Source organism: Arachis ipaensis, chromosome B06 (assembly GCF_000816755.2).
Source record: "Arachis ipaensis cultivar K30076 chromosome B06, Araip1.1, whole genome shotgun sequence".
NCBI classification, from domain to species: Eukaryota; Viridiplantae; Streptophyta; class Magnoliopsida; order Fabales; family Fabaceae; genus Arachis; species Arachis ipaensis.
The window spans coordinates 12,211,203-12,227,660 of NC_029790.2; the positions used below are offsets into that span (position 1 = coordinate 12,211,203).

Sequence of the window (16,458 nt, forward strand, 5' to 3'; positions counted from 1 at the left end):
AATTAATAGTGAAAATCAATACATAATAGATTATATAAAAATTTCACATAAAGAGCATGTCATTGACTAATATCATAAGAGAAATCAACCATAATAAAATTAAGGAAGAAAGAAACTGAGAATTCAATCTCACGTTTAATTTTTGTCCTAAAAGTGCCAAGCAATGATGTTAATATAGGCAAGATTAGAGCTCACTCTCTTATTGATATCAGAATATATACATTTTAAGAAAAACTGCCTCAGCAAAGACACATCATGAAATATTGAAATGTCTTTAATTTTAGAAGATTAGGCATATTAAAAATAAATAACTTCATTTTGCTCTCGTTGAGAGTCGAACTCGACACATCATGAAATATTGAAATGTCTTTAATTTTAGAAGATTAGGCATATTAAAAATAAATAACTTCATTTTGCTCTCGTTGAGAGTCGAACTCAAGACCTCCCGCTTACTAAACAGGTGCTCTAACCAACTGAGCTACAAGAGCAACTGTTGATAATGCTGACATAATATTAAATTATTTTCATTATAATTAAAAAATGTCCATAGCCTACTCGATCCAACCAAAAATAAAGAAAATAAGAGTGATGCCATTACATTGCTTGAAATGTTTGGTACAATTGTACAAACTACAAACACAAAAAAAACCCCACCTACTTTAACTACCAGGACAGGATGTCCACGGAATACTAAAATATCAACCGATACAATACTGTTCAATCAAGATAGTCAATCATTCAACTGCTCTATGAGCTTTCTAGCTTTATGTAACCTTTCCAGTTTAATAATTTCCACTTGCACCATACAAACATCCAAGGCAAGATCTCCCCACCGGAAAATGAAAATAATTAGGTAGGTGTTTAGTTGTGATCCTGACCTCAATTGTGTGGTTGCTTTGCCACATTTAACTGAATTTTGTGAATAATTGATGAGCCATATCCGATCCTTACTTCATTAACAGATTTCTATAGTGGAATCTTGCAAATTTTGTTTTCAGATGTGTGAAATAAAATATATAAGACAGATACGAAGTCACTTAGCCAAAGCTAGTTGAAGTCATATTCATTAAAGTTTTTGCTCGAATATAAAACTACCTTAACAACATTGTTGAGAGAGAGAGAGTGCAGGAGAGACAAGGCTATATAATTGATTCTCTAGCTCCATGCTCGTTGTTTCTAATAGTAGAAGAACTTCGTTGTTCTAAGTTACGCGTGGACAACAAGAGGTACTAAATTAGAGATGATGTATAAATGTATGTATTAGGTATAATGCATATTTGTTATGTTATGTAAGATGAGGTGAAACTATATTGGATTGGATTAAACGTGAGATGCGAGATAATTTGTTAGCAAAGATTAGTAGTTATTTATAAATAGAATAGAAAGCATTTAGAATCTAGTTGAAAATCATTATTTTTATTTTTTATTTTATTATCTTATCTTATTTAGATCCTTACATTGCTTTTAATTTTGTAATTAGATTATTTTTAGTGTAAAAAATGTTAGAACTAATTGAATATTTTTTCGCAAATTGAAGGTTTTCACAATTAAAAATCTAACTAAATATTTAATCAGAAAAGCTATACATCCATGTAAATATATCATCCAAGCTATCCAAGTAATTTCTTTCAGACGCGCCTCCCCCACTCCCTCACTCGTTTGTCATACACGCGCCTCATATAACGTAAACCTTCTTTGCTGCGTGATAAACTTTTGCTCAACGTAAATCTTCTGCTGCAACCTAAACCTTCTTTTCTGCTCACATTTTCGTTCTTCTTCTTCTTCTCTGTTGGCATTCTTCTTCTTTTTCTTCTTCTTCTTCTTCTTCTTCTTCTTCTTCTTCTTCTTCTTCAACGTAATAAGCTTCGTCGTCCTCCTCTGTTCGCATTTTCTTTATTGTTCTTCTCTGCTCCCGTTCTTCCTTATTGATCTGCATTGAATTCAAGCTAATAAGCTCCGTCATTCTTCTTCTTTTTTGTTTTCTTATTCGATCTTAACTTCTGAATTGAAACAATGAATGATTCAACTTCAAATAAGTTGAATGAGAACGATTTGGTTTATTCTTCTGAAATGAATCATGCTGATGGGGTTTTGGATTATTTATTTTTGAATCGAATTGAATGTAATGCAATTGTTAATTTTATTCAATATAATGGACGTATGTGTTCTTGAATCCGAATTGAATTGAATTGATAATATCTAAATTATAGACAGAGGTGTTTCGAATTTGATTTTGTATAATGGATTATGTTTTGTTCATCCAGTACTATACAATTGTTTCACCATGAGTACGTGTTTCGGTTCATTATGCAGAAAACTGTTTGAATTTGATTTTATATTTTGGATTATGTTTCGTTCACTCAGTACTATAGAGTTGTTTCACCATGAGTACGTGTTCGGTTCGTTCACTGAGTACTATATAATTGTTTCAACATAATGACATTTTCGGTTCACTATACAGACCAGCTTTGTTGTGGATGAAAAATTTGTCCCAAAGGTGGGGATGATTTTCAAAACACTAGAAGAAGCTGGAAAGTTCTACAAACATTATTCCAAACTTGCCGGCTTTTTTACGAAAATAAGGAACACGACTTGGGACGGAGACAAGATTAAGAAGCAACTAATCGTATGCAGCAGAGAGGGGAGGTGGAAATCCAAGATATCTCCAACTCTGAAGACAAACCCCTCAGCCGGGTTAAACTGTCCAGCCATGATTTACGTACATATAATGAAGGATGTCGGTCTCTAGACAATTTCTAAAGTTGTTTTGAATCACTCACATCCCTGCTGTCCAGACCGGGAGAGATGCTCAAACAACACAGGGAGATAAGCATGTTTGTGCGTCGCACCATCGAAACCAATGAGGAAGCTGGAATCAGACCGAGCAAAACTTACCAATCATTTGTGGCAGCTGTCGGCAGCCACCGTAAACTAAGTTTTATAGAAAAAGACATGAGGAATTACATTACAAGGAAAGTACAGAATATTTTCGAACAAGATGATACCAAAGAATTTGGAAAGTACCTACTAAGAATGAAAGAGAAGAACCAAAATTTCTTCTTTGAGCTCAACCTCGAAGGTGATCACTGAATCAAACATGCATTCTGGGCCGACGCAAGAAGCAGGGCCGCATGTGAGTATTTCGGAGACGTGGTTTCATTCGATACCACCTACAACACAAACAGGTATTCAGTTCAGTCACATATAGTTTTAGGTTTAGTGAGTTTACAAATTTCAATTCATCACAGCCTGGGTGCGTCTATTTATGTAGGTACAATTTGGTTTAAGGTTCTTTTGTGGGTGTGAATAACCACGGTCAGTCGACACTTCTCGGATGCGCACTGATGAAAAATGAGGACATCCAATCATTCAAATGGCTATTCGAGTGTTGGCTCCATTGCATGGGAGGGAAGGCACCAAAAGGCATTCTTACCGACCAATGTGCATCGATTCAAAGGGCAATTGAGCTATGCATGCCAACAACAATTCACTGGTGGTGTATCTGGCACATCATGAAGAAGATCCCAAACAAACTAAACGGCTACAAGGGACACGAAGAAATTGAACAAGAGATGAGCCATGTTGTTTGAAACTCGTACACGAAAGACGCATTTGACAGAAACTGAAATGATTTCCTCACAAAGTACGGCCTCGGAGGCAACAAGTGGCTCTCAGGTAACTGAGGTTTCAATTCGAATTATTTTCATGCCCATAGTTTTTTGTTTTCAAAACATGCACCAATTTTGGTTCACCACACAGTATTGGTTCGGTTTATTCTGCAGAGCTGTACAAGGATCGGCATATATGGATTCCAGTTTACCTGGAACACCACTTCTGGACCGGGATGAGAAGCACACAAAGGAGCGAGAGCATGCATGTATTTTTCAACAAGTTCATCACATGCAACAGATCCCTGAGACAATTCGTGAAGTAATACGACAATTGCCTAGAAAGCAGAGAGCAAAGAGAGAGAGAATTCGATGCTGTAGATTTTCACACCGTGATACCGTGCGCAAAAAAATCAGCAATAGAGGCCAAATTTCAGCAAGTGTATACCCACGAGAAGTTTACGAAAGTTCAAGCACAATTCAGAGGTAAAGTGAACTGCATCACAAGATCAATGCATTGCACCCTAGGTTTCACAACATATGAAGTCGTAGAGCAGGTTTCCAACTCCACATTCAACAAGTTTTTCGTCACCTACGACGCAGTATCACCAGAGGTAAAGTGTCAGTGCTTGCTGTTTGAGTCAAGGGGCATATTGTGCCGCCATTCCCTGAGCGTTCTAAGCTTCAAGCGAGTGGATAATGTGGCACCGAAATACATACTGGAACGTTGGAGTAAGAACATAAAGAGGAGGCACACACACATCAAGAGCAGCCAAGACGAGCCTCTACTGGAGCTGAGAAGCAAGAGATTCGATGATTTGGTGTTTCAGTCACACAATATATGTGAATTTACATCCGAGTCTGAGGAGCTTACCAGAATTCTGCACGGGGCGTTTGACAAGGTCATGGCCGAGATGCAAGAATATCAAGAGATAAGCAAACGAAAAATTTTGTTATCCCACGAAGAAGGGACGTTGAGCGACGTGAACGACCTTCAAAGCCCGCCACACATCAAAACAAGAGGCCGGCCCAAGAACAGACTTGGATCAAACCTGGAAAAAAAGATCTCAAACGCCATAAAGAAAAAGAAAAAGACAGCTCCAAGCGAGATACAATTGATTTACTTTTGAGTAGGGAAAATTTCATTTGTGCATTTTGCTAATATACGATTTATTATGTCTTTTGCAGTTGAATCTTTTAGACGGCGGATCAACAATTCAGTCAAGCTCCAGCCTTTACAATGCACCAGATATGAATTATCCCAGAGAGGATTATATGAGTTTTAGTTTTTATTAATGTAAATTTCTTTTCATCCATGATCAAATTTCGGTTCACTGATGTTATAGGAGGGTTAATTTCTGACTGTTGTTAGTCTTTAATGAATAGTAACTTGTTTGGTTTTTTATATTAGCTTTTGTGAAATTCTTTATTCAAAAGTTACTTTTTCTTTATTGAATAGTCAATTTATTATGCTATGTTAGATAGTTCAGGTGTTTCTGAAACTGAATACTGATAGAAATATTTTTTATAATTAGCTCTTTGCTATATTGATATATGCAATTTTTCTGTTCATCCAGTATATTAATTTCGGTTCACTGTGTTTTTTGGGGGTTCTTAACGTCTTGATAAATATCCTGATTCCATTCACTATGAACCTGGAACAAAACAGCAGCCAGACAATTCCAACAGATATATAAATTAACATCTCAGACCGACGGGACAAAGAATAATCCATCTTGAATAAGATAAAAACACTAACATTAGATATATACATTGATATTAAGATTAGATATATAGATTAATATTTACATTAATATTCACATGAATACATTGAAAGAAGCATTGTTTGCTTTTTTAAACAAGTTAAATAAAATATTGTTAATTACAACCAGTGAATCATAGTATATCCTATTACTTTCTAAATCCGCATATGAGAATTTACAATAAGGGTTGGAGAGGACAGCAGATGGCTTTGGGAGTCTTATTGCTTCAGATGCCCAAATCACTTGGTCTCTGATTTTGTTCATTTCGTGCAACAGAATATTCGGACCATATTCGTGCCTGAAGCCATCAATCTCTTCCTACATTTTAATTGAAAGGAATTAGTTACATAAGAAATGAACCGAACTGAAATAATAAATGAAAGAACTGAAATGATAATTGTCCCATCCCACCGAACCGAACCCCCTTGATACACTGAATAAAACATGATAAATAATGAAACAGTTAGAAAAGCATTGCTGCATGCAATTAGAATAACCCTAAACCCTGAACACACTAAATATCAAGTGAATGAAAACCACCAAGCCCACCGAACCAAACAACATTGTTGTGGTGAATAAATCGTTATAAACTTTAATCATCAAGAATAGTATTTATCCATGCAAAAGAAGTCAACTGAATAGAGTAACAACCAAGTTCAAATTTACATACACTGTTAATTTAGAAAGTACTTACTTGTGTCCAAACTTTATATTGATACTTCTTTCTGGGTTTGATCTTTCGAGGATCAATTGTTTCATGACGTATATGCCACAATCATAGCTAAGCAAGAATTCAGTATAATACGATTAATAGTACACAAAATAAAACGCATTAAAACTAGCATTATAGAAGAGAAAGATTTTTACTCTATACGTTGACCGTTCAGCATGATATACTCTGCTTCTTCTCCCTCTCCGTCCTCCATTAAGGGTTCTGCCCCAGCGTAAACCCTCATCTAAAAAATTATTAATCCCTGAAAGGGACACAAATGGTGAATAAAGAGAAGCAACAACAATGAACCAAACTACTTTCATGTACTGAATAATTTGAATAATTTACAACAAAATAACTTACAATAAATTTGTTCAGTTTCACTCTCGATTCAAGTATATCTTTTTTCTTCTTATTGACAGGGTCAAGCACATAGAATTTCTTTTTCTGGACATTGGCAATCCACAACCACCAATGCCCTCCATTTCAAATATGCACAAACAGCTGAAGTTTGGAGAAATGATAGAATATTTCAGTCGAAACAATAGCAAATGAGAGAAATATCGAAGAATTTTTAGAAATGACAACTTACAAATGGATGCGATGCCAGTTTTCTTTTGTCTAGGAAACGGCGGTGATCAGCATACTGATCGATATCAAATTGGTAGGCCTTCTTGGTCCTAGGATCAATGTAGTCCATGCCATAGTTTCCCAACATAAACATCTACAAAATGAACATCAGTTAAATCACAAGCGACCAGACAAGTGAATCTAATTGGCTAATACCACTGAATCAAACACAATTTATATGCTGAATAAAATGCAATAAACATTCAATCATGGAGGGAATAAGAAATTTAGCTTACCACAATATCCAGTGGGACAATATATATTTGTTCTTGAAATCGGTGACCTTTTATTTCATTAAGAATCATGCTATGTATGGTGACCACCTACAGGAAGAAAATTTATGAGATATAATGTATAAGAGTATTTGAAAAAATCATTAACGTTAACGCAATTGGTAAAGAATTTACCATGCTTTCCACTTGTTCTTTCGGTATTAGAGACATGAAATGTTGTCTAACCCCCTCGTAACTTGCCTCATGCTTCAAGACCAATATCGCATCATATTCGTTGCTACTATCTTTGGTCTGTTTGACATATGTCATCCAATGATAACACTTTTCGATCAACTCTTCTGTGATTTCCTTCTTTTTCTCTGGAGTTTGTAAACTTCAGCAGCTATGAAGGTTGGCTCGACAGTTGTTGCTTCAGCAAACTTCAATGCTGCCGTCACCCCAGCATCTACCACTGCCTCTTCCAGGATTTCAAGCTGTGAAATAGTCAGCTCAGAGGGCTGAGTTGGTTGAGAGGGGGAGTTCGTTGAGATACTGGGAGACTTATCCCAAGACTAAAGGAAGGCATATCATCTTCTCGTTGCCTAGGATGAGCAGCACTACAAGATGATAGAGATATTAAACAATGATATTAGATAAAAATGATATTAAACAATATAGTGAACCGAAATTAACCCAAGAGGTAAACCAAAAATATCTAGATTTGAAGAAGCATAAAACTTACAAATCAGGCTGTGCTTCTTCTTGTAATTGCCATGCCACCGGAGCTTCTTCTTTCTGTTGTTGTTTGGGAGGACTGTTGCATTAAACAGAAAAGAGTTTAGTAACGACCCAGAATTATTATCCTGTACCATTAAAACTATTAAAAAGAATAATTCTAATTACCAGCTAGACAAGATGATTATAAAAATGATATTAATTAAAACTTACACATTCATTGGAGGTTCTGGCTCCGTATTCCTTGGTTAAGATTCCTCAGCAACCTGCTTTTGTTGTTCTGATTGTTGTGCCGGTGCTTCTTTCCAGGGCTGCTGTTGCGGTTCCAAGGGGCTGTTGCATTAAACAAAAATAGTTCAATAAAAATCCTATCTACTCATAAACACTATCCACGGAACTGAATGAAAATAAGAACAAATTTCATTCAAAACCCTAGTTACACTGTGAAAATGCAATCAAAATAACCCTAAACCCTGAAGACACTAACTATCAAGTGAATGAAAATCAACAAGCCCACTAAACAGAACACCATTCATGTGCTGAATAAATCATACCGAACAACATTCATGTAGTGAATAAATAGTTGTAAACTTACTCATTATCAGAAGTTTGTTGTGTTTGACTTTCCGAAGGGACATAGATAAAGTCATCTTTTATCAACTCTTCCTTAAGAGAACTTGGAAGAGACAATGCAAGAGGAGGTCTAAGGAATGTAAACAAGAAAGAAGTTAATGTTGAATTATTAGAATTGGTTCTGAGAAACGGGAATCTGCACATTGAAAAACTCACATTTCCAAAGGTTCAGAACGAGTTTCTTCTCGAACCTCAATGATTTGTAGCTCAGAATCAGGTGTAGCGCTAGTACATTTAAACACATTTTCCTTGGATTAATTAAACAAAAATTATTACCTAAATCTAAAAGAATAACATAAATATTTTTAACTTATACTGGTGGAGTTTTAGAACTCTTTCTTGGATGGATTTTTTTTTCTAAAATATTTTACCGGGCTTTCCAAGGTATTTTTCCTAAAAAATGGATAACAAATTAAAATTAGAAACCAAGATTAAAAGCAGAGGTCTAAAAACACATGAAATTCATTTTTTGAAACCACTGAACCGAAAGTAAAGCATGCAATGAACCAATTTACCTGGTATTGTCCGAGGCATTTATAGACGGTGTGGAGCTTGCCTGAGTCCGTAAGAGAGATTCGCTACCCAGATTCACAGTCGGCAGTCTAAGCAAAATAAATAAATATTAGTAATTAAATCCAGAGGAATTAGAAAAGGTTCTAGCAAAAGTTAGCAAAGAAAGAAAAATAACTCGGTATAAGAAACCGAATCTTACGTCTCAGAGAAATCATTTTGCGCCTCCGTCGAGTCAAATTGATCCGGAGCAACGTTTGCGGTTTGAGTTCCATCATTTCTTTTCTTTTATCTCTTTTCTCTTATCGTCTCCAACGCTTGTCTTCTTCTTTTCGCAGCGTTGTCTTTTACTTGTTCAGTTCTAAAAGTTCATAAAATAAGTATCAAGGAACCTAAAACGAAAGTATCAATAAAAGAAAATATGATTTGAGAAACTTACTCCTTCTCAGATTTGGTTTGTTTTTCTGCCACCCTCTGCGGTTGTTTTCTTTTTACTATGGGTGTTTTTTTTTATTTTTTTTCTCTGCAACACAGACAAACACATCGAATTTATATCGGAGAAAAATATAAGCAAGAAAAAGACACTAACAATCAAGTGAACGAAACTGACAAACTCCACCGAACCGAACTCAATTAATGTGCTGAATAAAATGTGATACACGTTCAATCATCAAGAAAAACATTTCTGCATACAAAGGGAGAAGTGAAGACCCAAACAATCAAGTGAACAAAAATTATAAAGACTACTGAACCGAAAGCAATTCATGTCTTGAACAAAACGTGATACACATTCAATCATCAAGAAAAAACATTTCTGGATTAAAAAGAACTCAACTTGAGCAACTCCACTGAACAATATCACATTTGTAATTTACTTAACAAGCATACATAAACAATTTTTAGCAAGGAAAAGCAAAACTAAACCAGATGAATATCATACAATCATATAAATGAACATCACCCAATACTTACTGGCTTTCAGATTTGCTTGTGCTCTCTGAATCTGTCGACATAGGCTTCCTTTTTTTGGTTTGTTTTTTAACCACCTTCTGTGGTTGTTTTCTTTTCTTTGTGGCAGTTTTTTCAATTTCTTTTTCTCTGCAATACATAAGAACAAGTGCATAAGAACAAATTTAAGCAAATACAAGTTAAATGAAATCAATATGAAGTTCAAAGTTACTGGTTTTCGGATTCACTTTTGTTTTCTGAATCCGTGGGACTGCTTTCAGTTTGTCTTGTTGTTTCTAAATCCGTCTCAACAAGCTTTTGTTTTTTAACCACCCTCTGTTGTCTTGTTCTCTTTGCTGGTGGTGTTTTGTCGGATTCGGATTCAGATTCAGATTTGGAAAATCTATCTTCTTCTGAAGAAGAATCCAGATTAACAATTTTCTTTTTTTTCTTTCTTTCCTTTTTCTTTCTTATCTAACTTCTTTGTTTTTGTTTTTTCCTTCTTTATTTGCTTTCTGTACAGAAGTCTCTAAAATAGAAACTTATTTAATGAGAAATACACCAACAATCAACTGAATCAACATGAGCAACCCACTGAACCAAGTGATACTAATATGCTGAATAAAATGCCATAAAACGTGATAATTATTTAATCATCAAAAAAATATTTTTGCATGCACAATGACTCAATTGAACACACTAACAATCAGGTGAACCAAAGGGAGCAAGCCCACCGAACCGAACAAGATTCATATGGTGAATAAAACGTGACTAACATTTAATCATTAAGAAAAATGTTTCTGCATGCACAAGGATTCAAATGAACACACTAACAATTAGGTGAACCAAAGGGAGCAAGCCCACCGAACCGAACAAGATTCATATGGTGAATAAAACGTGACAAACATTTAATCATCAAGAAAAACGTTTCTGCATGCACAAAGATTCAAATGAACACACTAACAATTGCAAGTAGGAGAAATAAATTAATTATAACCTAAAACACAAGCTTATTTAGTTAGCAGAGTATTTTATAAGCATTTGAAACGAAATTTTAGTGGGAATTTTTTGTTTAATTTACCAATGTGTCCGTTGCTTCCTCTGAAATCCGGTCGAGCATCATTTGCTTTGTCCAATGGGCCACCCACCGTGCCGGGGGAGCATCATGTCTAAACGGGTGAGGGAACTTGGTTTCATGGAAGTATATCAGTATTAAAACAAAAACACAGCCGTCAACAGACTGTTTATTTTCCCTTCTCTTGTTTTTTATTCCTTTCCTCAAGAAGCTAAGCACATGTTTTGCCCAATCCCACTCTCGAATGTTGTCCACATAAAAGATAGGCGGCTTATGGATTGGAGAGGCCACGCTTACCGTCGTCGGCAGCAAGAAGCACTTTTGTACGAAAACGACAAAAGTCCTCTTAAATTTTTGCCGGTTCTCCTCCCCTTCAACACTCATATCCACCACGGACCTTGTCAAAATCGCGAACGTAATATTTTTGACGTTGTCATATATTGCCTTGTCATCCGGATTCAGTTTGCCGTAATAAACCTTTTCAGCAAAACGATTTTCTACAATATTTTAATAGCAATAAATCAGCCAAAAAGGCTCAGTTTAATTTTCTGTACACCAATGAACCGAAAATAAGTAGGAAAGTGAAAAGTGTATTACCGTCGTTGCTTATGCCCAGTGCAGCTGCTACCTTGTGAGGAGTTATGTATATATTCCTATGGAGAGTTTTCAGGTATCCATGATACTCATTATAGCAATTAATCAATTCTCTCAAGAGGGCGTGAGAGACATTCATTTTTGAGACATGTGCTAGGGCACCGAATCCCATTTCTTCAACTATATCTTTCTTTTCTTGACTCATATTCTTGAACATTGTTGCTATTGCCTTTGTTTGGCATCTGCAATCATGAGTTTTCTACAAGTTTTGAAATAGAATGTGATGATATATTTATAATACAAAGTAGATGTTATTCGAATGAAAGCGGATAAATATATTTAATGTGCTTACGTTATAGTGTGGCTTCTCCTTCTTTGTCACCGTTGTCTTATTGTGTTTTGCTGTAATGAAAAAATTTGGTCAATAGTTCACTCAATACACCGACAAGCACAAGCATGCATATCTTAATCAAATGAATTAAAATGTCCCAGCCCACTGAACCGAACCCCCTTAATGCATTGAATAAAACATGATAAATAATGAAACAGCTAGAAAAGCATTGCTGCATGCAATCAGAATAACCCTAAATCCTGAACACAGTAAATATCAAGTGAATGAAAATCACCAAGACCACCAAACTAAACAACATTCATGTGGTGAATAAGTCGTTATAAACTTCCAATCATCAAGAATAGTATTTCTCCATTCAAAAGAAGTCAACTCAACAGAGTAACAACCAAGTTGAAATTAACATACACTATCTACTCACATACACTATCCACTGAATTGAATAAAAATAAGAACAAATTTCATTCAAAGCCCTAGTTACATTGTAAAAATGCAATCAGAATAACCCTAAACCAGTAGTAAACCCTAAACACACTAAATATCAAGTGAATGAGAATCACCAAACCCACCGAACCGAACACAATTCATATGGTGAATAAATCGTTATAAACTTTCAATCATCAATAATAGTATTTGTCCATGCAATAGAAGTCAACTGAACAGAGTAACAACCAAGTTCAATCCCTAGTTACACTATCCACTGAACTGAATGAAAATAAAAATAAATTCCATTCAAAGCCCTAATTATACTGTAAAAATGAAATCAGAATAAACCCTAAACCCTGAACACACTAAATATCAAGTAAATAAAAATCAACAAGGTCACCGAACCGAACACAATTCATGTGGTGAATAAATCGTTATAAGCTTTCAATCATCAAGAATAGTATTTCTCCATGCAAAAGAAGAACTGAACAGAGTAACAATCAAGTTCAAAGCCTTAGTTACACTATCCACTGAACTGAATGAAAATAAGAACAAATTTTATTCAAAGCTCTAGTTACACTGTAAAAATACAATTAGAATACGTCGATCTACTAAACGAAGCAAATCAATCCATTAAACCTAAAATGCAACTAGGAGAAATGCTACATTGCAAGATTTCAAATGAACAGTAGTTTTTCTCATATCTTTGTCAGTTTCTGTTTCTGTTTTCGGTCGTTTTTGCTTGTTTCTTGCGAAATCTTCTCGCGATTCTTCTCCAGTAGTGGTTTTCGCAGAGAACGTGAGTAAAGTTTGAGTGATTTTGAAAGAGATTCAAAGAGAAGGATCAGTTTCGTGTAGTGGTTTGGTGTTGAGGAAGAAGTAACGTTTTTTCATAATGAGCGCGAATCAGCAGTAACAAGGGGTTTTGGGCGCGTGAGTGGATTAGGCTTGGGCCAACTTGGATACATGGATACATGGATATGTAGCATGACTGATATTTAACTACATAATTTTTTGAGAGAAATATTCGATTAATTTTAAAATTTTTAACACAAAAGAACCTAATTTACAAAATTAAAAATAATGTAAGGACTCAATTAAAAAAATAAAAAAAAATTAATTAAAAATTTAATAAAATTATAGAAATTAACCGAATAATTAAACCTATAATAAATTCAAATAATAAGTCATGAAACCACATCATAATAATGTTCAAGTAACTAGATATTCACATTCATTCATATTGTGTCCAAATCTTCAAAAAAATAAACTAATATAATATAATTATTTAATTAAAACCAATAAATTACTAGCAAGAAACTATTTTCTTTTCTCTCTCGTGAACGAAGCACATTGCAGCTTAGAAGACTGATACTACCCGTCTTGGTAGCGGTGGCTCTCGCCCTCCTCAAATCCCCTTCTTCCCCTCTCTCTCTTTCTCTCTACTCGCTCATCTGCCAATCCGCACTTATCTTTTCACCCTCCGCCGTTTGCCTCAAAATTCCACTACCACTGTTACTCTTGCCATCTCTCTTACCAGCGACGGTTCTACTTTTTCAACATCACCACTCTCACTCCCATCGCTGCCACTCTCATCATCTCTCTTCCAGTCTGTTATTTAGCATCAACTCTTCTTACCACTGTTGCCACAACCTCTTTCCTTTAGATACCACCACTGTCACTGTAACTGCTTCTCTGTTTTCCTCCTCCCACCGTCCTTTCAAACCACAATCTCTCCAACCACCTCTTTATACCACCACTACCTCTTCAAGTTCTATTTATTTGGCTGTTGTTATTTTTGTTTTGTTTTGTTTTTGTTTTAGTTTAAAATAACCTTTTTGTAGAGTATTTTTTCTTTTTGTGGTGATGATTATTTTTTTATGGGTATCTTAATCTTAGTAATTAAGTTTGTCAGAAATTAATTTGTAAATGGATTAAAAAATGATGAGTTGGTAAAAAATGGATGCATGGTGTGTTATGCATGAATGTGGAGCTGGCATTGTCAAAGAGCACAAAACGCAAATTACATTTTGACACTGACGAAAAACAACGAAGAGGAGCACGCTGCAAAACGCAGCCTGCGTTTGACAGGCCCGGGCAATCAAAGAACGAAACGTGGCTCTGTGCCCCTACATGCAAACAGCTTCACTTTTGACCAGCTTTGGAGAAGGCAAAACGCAGGTTGCGTTTGTTAGCCTGCCAGAGCAAATCGGAAGTTGCGTTTGGCAGCCACCATAGCTGCATGTGTGACACGTGTCATGGAGGGTGGTAAATTTGCTTATAAAAACGAAGACCAAACACAGATAGGAGTAACGGGTGTGAAATGAGAGTGAAACCAGAGTAAGGAAAAACTGAAGAAGTAAAAGTGAAGAAGTGTGGGAGAAAAAGAAGAAGTTTACGATAAAGGATTAAATAATGGTTCGTAATTTTACCAAACCAGAAGAACACATTATTGAATATCTTGATCATCCTCAATGGATAAATATTTTTTTATTTTGATAGTGTTATTGTTAATTTTAATATTATTATTATTATTGTTGTGATTACTGTTCACTAGCACTGACTGGGTTTCAACACGTTTCACGAGTAGAAGAACTGAGAGGTCATTCTGCACTACTAAGTTTTGGTCGAAAGATGGAAGCCAGAGATCCATACATTTCATCTTCCGGTCAGTGAGGTGACATTGACCCTGGAAGATGTTTCATATATTCTTGGCCTCCCGGTTAATGGGGAGGCCGTTACGGGTAGATCAGATAGCAGTCACCAGTTCTTGGTGGAGAACTGCATTGCGTGTTTTGGTCGGGAGCCCGGTCCGGAAGATCACGTGGTGGGAAAGGTTAATATTGCTTGGGTCCGGCGGTGCAGAGACACCGAGCCATGTGACACTCAGGAGTCTCTTGAGCAGTACGTCCGGGTGCACATTTTCTGCGTGCTCGGAACAGTTGTGTTTCTGAATAAGTCGACCACTTCACTGAACTCGAAGTTTCTACCGCTACTTCGGGATTTTCACCGGATTTCACAGTACAGTTGGGGGCAGTCAGTCTGGCAAATCTATACAGATCGTTGTGTCGTGCATCACGATACAATTGCAAGAAAATGGATGACCCACTGATACTGCTTTTTTTTTTTTGGCGTGGGAGCGTATGCCGTTCCTGGCACCTATACCCCGCGATCAACTCGGCGATGTTGGTATTCCACTAGCGCGACGGTATTGGCTTTTATCGTTATTATTATTATTATTATTATTATTATTATTATTATTATTATTATTATTCTATTTTTTGTTAGGTGGAGTCATTGGCGCCGACATACAAGATATATACGGCGGCCTATTGCGCATTTTAGGCGAGGACTCGACAACATGGGAGTTGACGATGTAAGTTGTACCATTAATGTCCAATATTTTTATTCAGAAGTTTAGTTTTTTTAATCGGCCTCTTGGTAACGAATGTGCAGTTTATATGGCGGCCATATATGGGAGTGGGGATTCTGGATGTCCTCGCTGCCCAGATGGTTATGTGCTCCACCCAATCGCCTCTAGTGTCATTCGAGTGCATAGAATGGCACCTGACAGACCGGGTTAGACAACAGTTCGGGATGTAACAGCTTCCACCAGGCCCGGTGTTCGACCTTGGTCGTGATCACTGCAAGCGGTTGACAGGAGCACAGAACCATGACTGGGGACAAATTTACAGTCAATGGGTTAACAGATGGAGATTTGACCGCTATAACACATTGCAGTTATGCAAGGAGATTATTGACTTTCATCCTCTCCCAGTGTACTACGAGTGGTACACAGAGCAGTATGGGATGCACCTACGAGTGTCAGATAGAGTTGCAAGCGAAGAGATTGGCGCTGATGAACCACATCAGTAACAGGAAGAGCCAGCTGGCCCTCAGCAGCAAGTCTCGCCTCATGAGCAGTAGTTTCAGGTATTGTTATTAATTCCTAGTATTATGATTATTATCAACTTTTAGGGTTATAAATTGTTATCAGTAATTACCATTAATTGTAATTAATTGTTATCTAGGTCCCGGCATATGAGCACCACTATCAGGTCCCGGCATATGAGCACCAGGTTCAGATGCCGACATATGGCCAGCAATTTCAGGATCCGGCATATGCCCAGCAGTGGCCGACATATGCCTAGCAGCAGGCAGCATATATACCAGAACCACAGCCGCCTCAAGAACCTGAGCCCTACATACCACATCTGGTAATTCCAGCCATGGGTCACTTTAGTCCGTTGGGTGGATCTGACA

At 36.5% G+C, this 16,458-nt stretch overlaps 1 non-coding gene across 1 annotated transcript; it reads right to left on the bottom strand.

Annotated features, from left to right (window-relative positions):
* TRNAT-AGU lies at positions 415-488 on the bottom strand. Its single transcript has one exon. It is a non-coding gene; the product is annotated as a tRNA-Thr (tRNA).